This window comes from Lissotriton vulgaris, chromosome 11 (genome assembly GCF_964263255.1).
Source record: "Lissotriton vulgaris chromosome 11, aLisVul1.2, whole genome shotgun sequence".
Taxonomy (NCBI): Eukaryota; Metazoa; Chordata; class Amphibia; order Caudata; family Salamandridae; genus Lissotriton; species Lissotriton vulgaris.
This window is the reverse complement of record NC_141699.1, coordinates 1,093,409,074-1,093,421,467: the sequence shown is the minus strand read 5'-3', so window position 1 is coordinate 1,093,421,467 and position 12,394 is coordinate 1,093,409,074. Positions and strand designations below refer to the sequence as shown.

Here is a 12,394-nt window from a genome sequence, read left to right as displayed (position 1 = left end):
GGAGGGGAAGCTTCCTACTGTACGGGGTAATAAACAGTATCCGCAGGGCCAGGTGGTGGCCTGGGAATAAGGAAGACAAACGGGGACACAGGAAAAAGGGGTTTGCATCAAAAGGATCTGAGACCATGAAAGGAATGAGGGGAGGTGTCGCGCTGGGAACAGGATGGGATTCTGTGGCGGAGCTGCGCTGAAGAGGGGTTTATGACCCAAGGCATGAGAGAGCGGGGGTTGTCAACGTGCGGGGGATGTTTGCGAGGTTAGGAGAGAGGGAGAGAGAGAGAGACGCGCTGGCTATCAGCGAGGGGCCGGGAGACCATGATGCTCAAAATGGCTGCTGCTTACGCGCACGAATGGGCTCGAAAGGGGCAAGATGGCGCCGATAATGTTGACGTTTGCAGTCTAATCTTTAACAGTCCTCCCTTTTCAACATATCTTAGCCAACTTGCTTACTCAATGTCAATCTTCATCAAATTCCTAACCTCGGCATCATATATTGCTCTCATATGTTCGTTCCCAAAGTCCACAGTCTTAGGGCAAATACAATTTACGCATAATGTACACAGAGGTGGCAGACATTGAATTCCTAAGCATAGACCGCATATTACAACTACAGGAATCAGGATAATGGTGAATAGCCTCCAGCCCCAGTTCTTAACGGTGCTCCAGAACCAACCACCAAGCGACCATTCTTCTTGTTCTTGGTGGACTTCCGAAGAGAGCCTATGAAGATGTTCGATGGCTTTGTACACTGAGGGTGAGTTGTCCGGTATGTACGTACAGCAGCTGGACCCGATAATGCGGCATGCTCCACCTCGATCCGCAAGAACCACATCCAGGACAAGGCGGTTCTGGAGGGCCACCAAGCGGACCGCTTGAAGTTCAGCGGTGTTGTTAGCAAGGATACCAGCCGTGATGTTCATTGTTGTCTCAACTGCTTGAGTCAGATGTCGGATGGCACGGCTGTTCGCCATCGGGCCCCAGAGGGGGACAAGTCCCTTCATAGCATCGAGGAACTGCGCTCCTGTTGAGTCGGCTTGTTCAATGTCTTTGGCTCGTTTTTGTCTGTGATGATTTGCTGGTGCCACATATGTCGGAGGAAGGATGAAGGAAATGAAACAAGTGCCCCCCCAGCCTTTGGGGAGCCAGGTGTAAGCCTTCGTGCCGCAGACGAAATACGTGTTTGGAGATGCCACAAAGGAAGGTGGGTCGGTGGAGTCCAGAGTTCTGGAAAACCGGCAAGCACTGTGGCCTACCAGCTGAGTCCCAAGCCCTTCCATGCACATGTGGCCGGTGACGTTGATGACTGACCGGGCCACAGTCAGAGTGGCAGCCGTTCGTTTTCGCAGGTAGGAGAAGGTGGTTCTGGTTGGATTATTGAACACTTGCATTTCGATTTGTTCTTTAGCCGGGATGTCCAAGTGGATTGTTTTGTTGGTGGTCTGTGGGCAGAAGTGTGTCTTTGTTCTGTTCCGCCAGACCCCGTGGTAGAAATGCGTTACGGTTTTGCTGGAGGTGGCATTGTCCTTAAAGCTTTCTTGCAGAAGCATCAGCCAAGCAAGACAGGAGCCGTGAACTGAGAAAGGTGAAGGGATGAATGGTATCGAGTGTCCAGTGGCGTGGGGTAGCAACCCACAGATCCAGCAGTTGGTGGCATTGGTGGCGAGGTTGTGCTGGTGAAGTAGTTGTACGAAAGAGTTATTCCAAAATTCCTTTCGCCTCTCTCTGAGTTGGGGAGAGAGCGAAATCAGATAATGTTCCTTCATGGTGGTAGGCTGAGCAGTGGTCAGGAATGTTTCGTGAGCGGGTGCATTTTCTTCCACAATCCAGAGTGTGGTCATGAGGAGAAAGCAGAAAAGGATCGTGATGAAGAGTGCAATTGTCTTTGAGCTGTGGAGTCTGTCTGCTTTTGGGTTTCTGTGGTGGGTATTTCCTGTTGCCTTCATCATCTTCTTATTTGGTGCTTCCATCATCTTCTTATCTGGCGCTTCCATCATCTTCAAGGTGCTCGGTAGCGGGCAGAACCACAGATTTTGTTTTGCTTCTCTCCGGGTAACCCTTGGTAGTGTTTAGGTCACCGTTCTGAGATTTAACTCAGTCCGTGGTCTACTTAGCCGAGGCTCCCTCCTTTCGACGCAGGAAATACCCTTCTCTCGATGGCACAGTGGGATCAGAGAATTTTGAAAGTTCAAGCGTTTCGGTATCAGGATAGCAGGTTAGTGACGGTCGGTCCTTGTTCAGGAGCTCTTCTTGGTTGTCGATGTTTTCGGTCGAGGTCAGGGTCGAGGAGACTTTCTTACAGTGGTGTGCATGCAGCCAGTTGCGTCTTCCCTCCACTCGAAGTGCTGTTCGGGTGGTGATGAGGACTTGCCAGGGGCCCGTCCACCGGGGTTCCAGACTCTTGGCGCGCTGGAAGTTCCGGATCAGGACGAAATCCCCAGGCTGGATGGTGTGTCCGGGACCCCTGGAAGTGTCAGGGATGGCATGCAGCACCTGTTGATGGATAACAGACAGTGTTTTAGTCAACTGGCATAAGTAATCAGACATTAGGACGTCCGGGACGTCATGAATGGAAGTTGGTTTCGGTGCAGACCAGACATTCATAGGCCGGCCGAATACAACCTCGTATGGTGTCAAGTGGTGTTTGGTAGGGGTGGAACGCATTGAGAGCAATGCCAGGGGGAGTGCGTCTGGCCATTTCAGTCCTGTGGTAGCCACTATTTTGGCCAATTTTAGTTTCAGTGTGGCGTTATGTCGTTCAACTAGTCCGGCAGATTGGGGGTGGAAGACTGCGTGGAACTTTTGTTTTACACCCAACCCCTTCAAAATGAGTTGGATAACTTCGGCTACGAAGTGGGGGCCATTGTCGCTCCACAAAATTCGGCAAAGGCCGTAACGGGGGAAAAACTCCTTTAACAGTACTTTTGCTGTGACCATAGCAGTGTTGTCACGGGTTGGGTATGCTTCCACCCATTTGCTAAATGCGCATACCACAACAAGTACATATTTCAGGCCTTGACATCTGTCTAGTTGGATGTAGTCCATCTGCAGGACTTCAAACGGGTGATTTGGGACCCCAAACCCTCCCCGGGGTACTACAGTTCCTTTTCCGGGATTGTGTTGCAGGCATATCAAGCATTGTTGGACCAGGCGTTTGGCGGACTCTGTGATCTTATCATTGTGCCAAACTCTGGAGACAAGTTCAATCATGGGGGCTGATCCTATGTGGGCAGGGGAGTGTGCCATAGTCAGTATGGGAATCAGATACGAGTCAGGTAGCAACCATTTGTTTGTGTCTTTTGTCCGCCAGCAGCCTTCGTCATCTTTCAATCCCACCCGTGTCCATTCAGTCAGTTCGTGTTGTGTGCTAGCCATTTGAATGTCTCTAATAGTGTCCCTAGCGTCAGACCATTTTTCTGCTTGTGACCTGGTTGCGTACATGCGTGTTGTCGTCCTATTTTCAGCTGTCGTTCGGGCAGTGATGTCGGCTAGTGCATTTCCCTGTCCAATAATGTCTGTCACCCTTTTGTGTGCCTGGCATTTGATGACTGCAAGTTTTTTGGGGAGAAGGACGGCTTCGATCAAGGCGGAGACTAGATCCCCGTGCAAAATGGGGGTGCCGTGTGAGGTCAAGAATCCCCTCTCCCTCCAAAGGAGCCCAAAATGGTGAACCACCCCAAAGGCATACTGGCTGTCGGTGTAAATGTTTGCTGTGGTTCCTGCTGCTAGAATACAGGCCCGTGTCAGGGCAATCAGTTCCGCTGCCTGGGCAGATCGTTGCGTTATGCGGGCTGTCTCGACTACAGTTCGAGCCGTGGTGACTGCATAGGCAGCTGAAGTGGTGCCATCGGGGAGTTTGATGCAAGAACCGTCCACCCACAGCTCTCCGTCGGGGTCGGGAAAGGCCGTGTCTCTGAGGTCAACCCTACTTCTGGTCTGTTCGTCTGTGAGGGTCACACAGTCGTGTACAGGGTGCACATTGGGATCGTTTTCTGGTAAGGGCAGCAGGGTTGCTGGGTTCAGTGTGGTGCATCTCTTCAGAGTGATGTGGGGTGCGAGCAGAGTCAGTTCGTATCCAGTCAGTCGTGCACTCGTCAGGTGTTGCGTTTTGGTTTGGTTTAGGAGGGTGTCAACTGCATGGGGTACCAGTACTGTGAGGGAATTCGAGAGCACGATCCCCTCACTCTGTCGGATAGAGATCGCAGCAGCAGCTACGGCTCGAAGGCAAGCAGGCAGGGCTCTGGCTACAGGATCAAGGGTGGCTGAGAAGTAAGCGCATGGTCGTTGCTTTGAGCCGATGGACTGGGTCAGGACAGATAAGGCGCACCCCTCCCTTTCGTGAGTGTAAAGGGAGAAGGGCTTTGTGTAATCGGGGGTACCCAACACAGGGGCCGAGCAAAGGGCATCTCGTAGTTGCGTGAAGGAAGCCTGACACTCAGGGGTCCAAGGGAGTGGGAAAGGGATATCCTTAGCTAGCAGTGAAAGCAGTGGTTTTACTACGAGGCTAAAGTTGGGTAACCACTGTCGGCAGAAGGAGGTGAGGCCTAGTAGGGAGCGGACCTGTTTCTGGGTCCTAGGGATGGGGGTGTCGAGAATGGTTTGGATTCGGTCAGGAGTCAGTTTCCTTCCGTCTTTGGACAAAAGGTGGCCTAGGTAAGTGACCTGGGGTTGGCAGAATTGCAACTTCTTCTTAGAGACCTTGTGGCCATTTTCTGCAAGGAAGTGCAGGAGTTGAATGGTGGCTGTGACAGCTAGTGGAGTGGTGTCGGCTGCCAAGAGGATGTCATCGACATATTGCACTAACACCACTCCATCGGGTAACTGGACTTGATCCAGTTGTCTCTTGAGGGCTTGGCTGTAGATGCTAGGGCTTTCTGTGTAGCCCTGGGGTGCTCGGCAGAACCTATACGAGCGGGCTTTTAGGGTGAAAACGAAGAGATATCGGCTGTCTGGGTGGATGGGGATGGAAAAGAATGCGTTTTTGAGGTCAATGACAGTGAAGGTGGTGGCAGTGGAGGGAATCAAAGTCAGGATGGTGGTAATGTCCGAGACCACAGGGTACTGGGGTACCACCACTTTGTTGATCTCTCGAAGGTCAATGATGAAGCGGTATGCTTTCTCATCTCCTTCTCCCTGTTTCTTAATGATGGGCAAGATTGGGCTGTTGCAAACGTTGCTAACCACTTCCTCTACCACTCCCGCGTCTATCAGTGATTGGATGATTTCTACCAATGCCTTCTCGCCCTCGGGCGATATCCGATATTGTGGAAGTTTTGGGAGTGTTGCATCTGGTCGAACAGTAATGTGCACTGGGTCAATCATCATGCGCCCTACATCCGAGTCCGTTTTGGCCCACAGATACGGAGGCAGAGTGTCAAGCAGGAAAGTGTCAGCGTCGGTGATGGAAAACATGTGTCTGGGAGGGCAATGTCTAAGCAGAACAGGATTGTCGTAAAGGAAAACTCGGACTCCATCTTGGGAACATCTAATCGTTGCTCGGAAGTGTTTCAATAAGTCAAGTCCCATAATTGCGTCAGGGCTGTTGGAGGAAAGCAAAAACGTAGTGTCAGTGGTGTTGTTTTCTAAGTCAAAGAGGATCGGGGCGGACAAAGGGTTAGTGGAGGGCGTTCCATCGAAACCTGTCGATGTTATTAGTGAGCCAGACAAGGGTGCCCTTGGAATCAGTCGTTTAGATAATGCACTACGTGTTGCGCCAGTGTCTACCAGGAATGGTGACTTTGTACCCAAGACCTTAGCAGTGACATAAGGGCCTTGCTGGTCAACATGGAGCTCGACTGGATCCCTCCCTTGCCCTAGGCAGTCCTATGCAAAGTCATGAACATCATCGTAGTCAGATTGCTGGCATTGGTTCTGTCTGGGTCGATCAAATGTGTTTGGCCTACTTGATCTATCATTAGTTGCGTTGTTTGGGGGCCCTCGCTGTGGTCCCCTATTTCTTGGGTCGCTTGCTGTATCTCTAGGATCTCTATTTCTGATGAGTTCCAAAAGAACTGGGCACTGAGATTTCCAGTGGCCCGTTCCTTTACAGAAAGCACACTGGTCCTCTCTAATGTCTGTACGTCCAATGTGGGGAGTCGAAGTACGGTCTTTGGGAGGTGCAGTTTTAGGGACGTTCATCTGGTGGTTTCCCCGGTATTGGTCTCGTCCCAGAGTCACCCCTTGCAGTTGAGCCATCATCACCCTCTCTTTTAAATCTTTCTTCTTTCTCTCTGTTGTCCTATCGTTTTCGTTTTTCTGATGTTCATAATATTGGGCCATCTGGAGGATAGCCGTAGGTTTGGAGGCTGCCCAACTACTTTCGCTGGCCTGCAGTTTCTGCGAGACCTCCGGTGATAAACCCTTAACGTAATTCTGGACAAACAGATGGTGTCCGGTTGCAGTGGTCAGGTCCTGGCCGCTGTAATCGGAGAACACCGTTTCAAACCGGGAGAAGTATTCCGATACATCCTCCTGAGGTTTCTGGCGACAAGCCGTTACTATCGACCAGTCCACTTTCTTTTCTGGGATCAGGGTTTTTAATTTCTGTACGATTTTATCCGGGAGGTCTAAAATGGCTTTCAAAGGCTTTTGTCCGGGTTCTCGCTGTCTGTCTATGCCATCGAGTTGTGACCAGTTATGTCCAAACAGCTCAGAGTGGTCGACTTTCCGGATTTGTTTCCACACATCAGCTGGTAGACATAACCCGAAAAACAAGTCGATGTCAGCCAGAGTCATAATCGTCGATCCTAGGGCTGTACCCAACTCAGTATAGAAGGCAGTGGGGTTTTTACGTAGGTCAGGCAGAGATTTCCGGAAGGTCAGAATCTCTTGCCGGTCCCATGGTTGGTAGACCCAATTGTACACTACCCGTCCCTTTGCGTCTTTGTTGTTTGCGTCATCGTGAGTCCCTTCACCTCGTGGAGGAACCCAGTAAGGGGCAGCCTCTCGTGTTGGCATCATGGTGTTAGATCGTTCAGTCTGTGGTTCGGTTGCTATGGATGTTGTGGATTCGATTTTCGGCTTTTGTTCAGTGAGGTGGCGGAAAACCTCAAGCGTACGCGTAAGGAGGTCCGTCACATCACTCTCACTCTCATCCCCGATATCGACCTTCCGGTACAGAGTCGTTAGGCTCTGGGGACCTTTTTCTTGATATCGGTCCTCGTATGCGTTTAGGACGTGGTAACACAGTTGTACAGTAAAGTGTCGTCTGTGACTCCCTGTATAAGAATTAAACACATCCGTGACGGACTCTTCATCTTCCCTCTTCTCTACCAGTATCTTTGCTATCTTGTCGACCCCTGCTCGCTCATTTTTGTTTAGTCTATATGTTCTTGCAGGACCAACCCTTCGGGCCTCTGGGTCGCCCAACGTTGTCGTTTGCGTAGCATCTAATACAAGGAGTTCAGCCGGCACAGAGGCCATGGGGGCTGAAGCCGTGGTGCTACTCTCGCTTGTACCTGGGGGTAGTGGGTGCTGCGCTAAGGGTTGGGAAGGGGCATATGGAGGGGGCATGTGGATGATCGGAGGACCTAGCAGCAGATCATCGTTGGTTCGCTGTTTCGAGTGTAATTCAGGGTAGAGCGTGGAGGGTGTTCTAACCAGACACTGGCTTGACGTTTCTATTTCTAGCTTCTGTTTGGTATCCTCTCTTTCTTTTATCTCTTTCTCTAGTTTCTGGGCTGCTAGGTGGGCTGCTTTCCGCAGCTCTTTTCCCAACCTACTCTCAGTTCTCTTTTTACGTTGTTCGGCTTCCTTTCGCCACATGCCGAAGCTGTCAAGCATAGTGGGCGTCGTCTTGTTTTTACCAAGGGCTGTTTCTAGTGCGTTTATTTTATCGTCTTCAAAGGATCCTACCAGTGGCCACTGACTTTCTCGATCCTTTTTCGTATATTTATGCCACAGCTGGCTATAGGCTATAGCGATTAATCCATGCTTCATGAACATGTCCTTATTAGGGGTGCCTTCCAGCGGAGCCGGATGGTTCATCTCTAATAAGCGGTCCGGGCTAAACAGGCTACTAACCAGGGGGGAGAAGACAGGCATGACGGATCACAATGGGATAATAGTCAGCACTACCTATCTTATCACTGCTTGCAAAGACTAGACAGAATATTTCTATTCTACGTTGTTTGCAGGTAGTGAATACCTCATGAACCAATCTTGAGCAATCAATGTTAGGTCAAAAATAAAAAATCAATATGGTCAATGGGGAGAATAAGTAGGCTCGCAAAGGTCCGCGTCACCTACCCTTTCACTATCTGCAAAGAGGGGACCTAATCTTCCCTGTTTGCAGACAGAGAATCTCCAGAAAACAATCTATAACAGTTAATCAATGGGGGAGGGGCAATTGTTTAGTGGGGGAGAAAGATAGGTCCGACGGATGCGTACCTATCCTTCGCTGTTTATAAAGGGAGAGCCTGTTGTTTCTCCGTTTGCAGACAGCGAATCTCCAAATAAATTAACAAAAAGTAATACTAGTATTTTCTCATCAATTATCAATCACTTTCAATTATCAATCACTTTCGCAATTCGTCGTGTTTACACGACCTTACCCGGACCGCATGGACAGTTTCTTGTCTTCCGAATCCAGCGCCCGATCGTCCTCTTCTCTTCGTAATCCACGTGGCACTCCTGATGGTTCCCAGTCAGGACCGCAGATCACTCGAGAGAGGTCTGTTCGGAACCAGTGAAGTTCGGATGATCGGCTGTCAGACGAGGGTCTATCGGACAGGGTACCTTCCGATCGTTGCAGTCGTTCACTCTGTCGTCAGGACCTCTCCCACTGGATCCACGAGTCGCTGATGGGCCCCACGTTTGGGACGCCAATTGTAAAAAGGGGTTCAAAGACAACCAGTAACCAAAGACCCTTTTATGTTGCCCGGCGGTGTCGCCTCTATGACCCACCAATATTAATCAACGAAGAAGCAGGCGCTGGAGACTGGAAGGCAGGAAACGAGGATTTTATTCTCTCCGGAGGAGAACACATCAATTCAGACAGCAAGTATCATCACGAGGTGCTCTAACCACATTTCTGAGGCCTGGCCTCTTATACTAGGGTTTATGACCTTTATTGCACGTAACACATTCTCGCAACACTTTGATATTTTGAAAGAACATCCTCGGAATCTCCCCTACAGGCCCGTTCCCACCTACATTTACAGTTGAATTCCCCACCCTGGTCACAACAGGTGATGATTGTCACGCAGCAGGGCATTCCGCCGATTCACGGAATGCATGGGGTTGATCGGATCTCATAGGGTGGGGGCTTTGATCGGCTCGAGGGTCTTTTGATGGGGAGGGGAAGCTTCCTACTGTACGGGGTAATAAACAGTATCCGCAGGGCCAGGTGGTGGCCTGGGAATAAGGAAGACAAACGGGGACACAGGAAAAAGGGGTTTGCATCAAAAGGATCTGAGACCATGAAAGGAATGAGGGGAGGTGTCGCGCTGGGAACAGGATGGGATTCTGTGGCGGAGCTGCGCTGAAGAGGGGTTTATGACCCAAGGCATGAGAGAGCGGGGGTTGTCAACGTGCGGGGGATGTTTGCGAGGTTAGGAGAGAGGGAGAGAGAGAGAGACGCGCTGGCTATCAGCGAGGGGCCGGGAGACCATGATGCTCAAAATGGCTGCTGCTTACGCGCACGAATGGGCTCGAAAGGGGCAAGATGGCGCCGATAATGTTGACGTTTGCAGTCTAATCTTTAACAGTACCGTCACTGACCCCTGTATAAACTATAAAAAGGGTGTTTGTAGCTACCTTCTCTGACCTCTGTATAACCTCTAAGGATGGTGTTTTTTAGATGCTGTTGCTGACCTCTGTAAAACCTCTAAGAAGGGTGTTTGCACCTCCTTCGCTGACAATATTTGTGGGTACCACCGCTAACCTCTGTATAACTTCTCAGAAGGGCGTTTTTAGGTGTTGTAGCTTACCTCTGTATAACCTCTAAGAAGGGTGTTTTAAATGCTGTTGCTAACCTCTGAATAACCTCTAAGAAGGGTGTTGTTTTAAATGCTGTTGCTAACCTCTGTAAAACCTCTAATAAGGGTGTTTTTTAGGTTCTGTTTCTGGCCTCTATATAACCTCTAGGAAGGGTGTTTTTTAGGTTCTGTTGCTGGCCTCTATATAACCTCTAGGAAGGGTGTTTTTTAGGTGCTGTTGCTGACCTTTGTATAACCTCTAAGAAGGGTGTTGTTTTAGATGCTGTTGCTGACCTCTGTATAACCTCTAAGAAGGGTGTTTTAGATGCTGTTGCTGACCTCTGTATAACCTCTAAGAAGGGTGTTTTAGATGCTGTTGCTGACCTCTGTACAACCTCTAAGAAGGGTGTTTTAGATGCTGTTGCTGACCTCTGTATAACCTCTAAGAAGGGTGTTTTAGATGCTGTTGCTGACCTCTGTATAACCTCTAAGAAGGGTGTTTTAGATGCTGTTGCTGACCTCTGTATAACCTCTAAGAAGGGTGTTTTAGATATTGTTGCTGACCTCTGTATAACCTCTAAGAAGGGTGTTTTAGATGCTGTTGCTGACCTCTGTACAACCTCTAAGAAGGTTGTTTTAGTTGATGTTCATGACCTCTGTATAACCTCTAAGAAGGGACTTTATAGGTACCAACACTGACCTTTTTCTAACTTCTAAGAAGGGTGTTTCTCGGTACCATCGCTGAACTATGTATGTCCTCTAAGAAGGGGTTTTTAGGTACTCTCTTGCCATGGGATCTGAGTTCTAGCTGCAGATTCCTTACCTTTGAATTCCCCCGGCGTCCATCTGGATTCGGAATTCAAAGGTAAGGAATCTGCAGCTCAATCGAGTCTCTACCAGATAATGCATTACCGAAGGTAAGTAACTTGTTTGTCTGGGATCCGGGAAGCTCTGCTAAGTTAGGAGGCGTCGAGTAAACACTTACTATGAATAATGGGACTGATTTCATGTGCTGGATTATTTTTGGTTTTCTTTTACTCTATGACAGGGTTTCCGTTGTAGGTCTGCAGGGCTAAATGCAGCTTTTTAACATCTCCACATGGCCCATTTAGGTTTATTTTTCTGTAAATGTAATTTATTTACATGGACAGGAAATTGTAAATTTAGATATTATTTTGTTGCATGAAGCTTGTATTGCCAAAAGGCTCAGGAGTGTTAGTGGCCTTTGCTGGTTTTCCCCTATCATGAGGTGCGAGTGTGCACTTAATTGTGAAGAACTAATTATTCATTTGTTCTGCGGTCCCTGGTGTACAGACAAGTGCTATCCCTAAGGTATGTTTGAATAAATCTATATGATCCATGAATATTTTTACACCTATCATGCTGCTAAGAAAATCATATTACATTGTTCTTCAATTATTGAAGTAACACGTGTTTCTTGCTATGATTTAAATACACTTAACCTACATGACTGTAGCACAACTTAAATTACTTTAGGGGCTGTTCCCTGGTCTGAAAATATATAAAAGTAGCAAGGTTTACTTGACTTGGGTGCTGCTCATCACCGGGCTTTACGTATTTATGGTCCGCTGCGTATCCTGTTTTTAAACGTCCCAGTCACCAGGTCTTTGAGGTCACGGAGAGCTACAGTTGGTACTGTTTGCAGTATTGAAACTCTAATCCCTGCTCCATTCCCCACTTGTGTGTTATTGTGTGGCATATTCCCTCCTCCTCATTCAGTACTCTCCCCACCCTGGGGGCCATTGTGACACATCAACCCAACTGGTTTGACACATTGCACTAAAGCGGCTTCTTGCAGTGTTGGAATGAAGCCTGGCAAGCGTTGGCGTTTTCTTGGAACCTATTGTGAGCTGTGTTTTCTACTCACCCCACCCCCTCAGCACAGTTTCCACATTGTCACCTTCCCTGTTGTGGATTGTGTTAATTTAATGTCTGTCTTTCTTTTTGATGGACGATTCATTCTGAAACACGAATTTGTAGTTGTGTTCAACAACGAGGCACCAGCATACGTGCCTTTGGGATGGCCTGCAGTTTGGGGCCCGCCCAATAAGCATTGTCAGTGGTGAAAAATAAAAAGATCCTTGCAGTGTACCTGGACTCCCACCTAACCTGGAGAAGGCATGCGTCGGAGGTTAACAGCTCCTATAACTTCCAGATGTCTGTCCAGCTAAAAAATGTCACCTCTATGAGTTGGCCTACAAGACCCTTGCTGCAGAGTCGGTGAAAAGGCTTTATTATGTGGGAGTAGATGGACTCCACACCATGCACCATCAATAGACTGCAACGCATTGGAAGTGGTGAACAAGTGATGGCATCCTTCCCGAGAGCCCCGCTAAACACTGGCACGGGCCCGCCAATCCCCCTGCGAGTAGGAGGACTCACTTAAAATCCCAAACATACAGCACCTTGAATTTTGGAGACTTACCTTTGTGATCTTTTCCAAATGTTGCCTACTTCAA

General features: G+C 49.0%; 1 protein-coding gene across 2 annotated transcripts in view; it reads left to right on the top strand.

The window, feature by feature from the left end:
* PCYT1A (phosphate cytidylyltransferase 1A, choline) overlaps positions 1 to 12,394 on the top strand; it is a 170,537-nt gene that overhangs the window by 140,588 nt on the left and 17,555 nt on the right. The gene's annotated exons all lie outside the window — the stretch shown is intronic.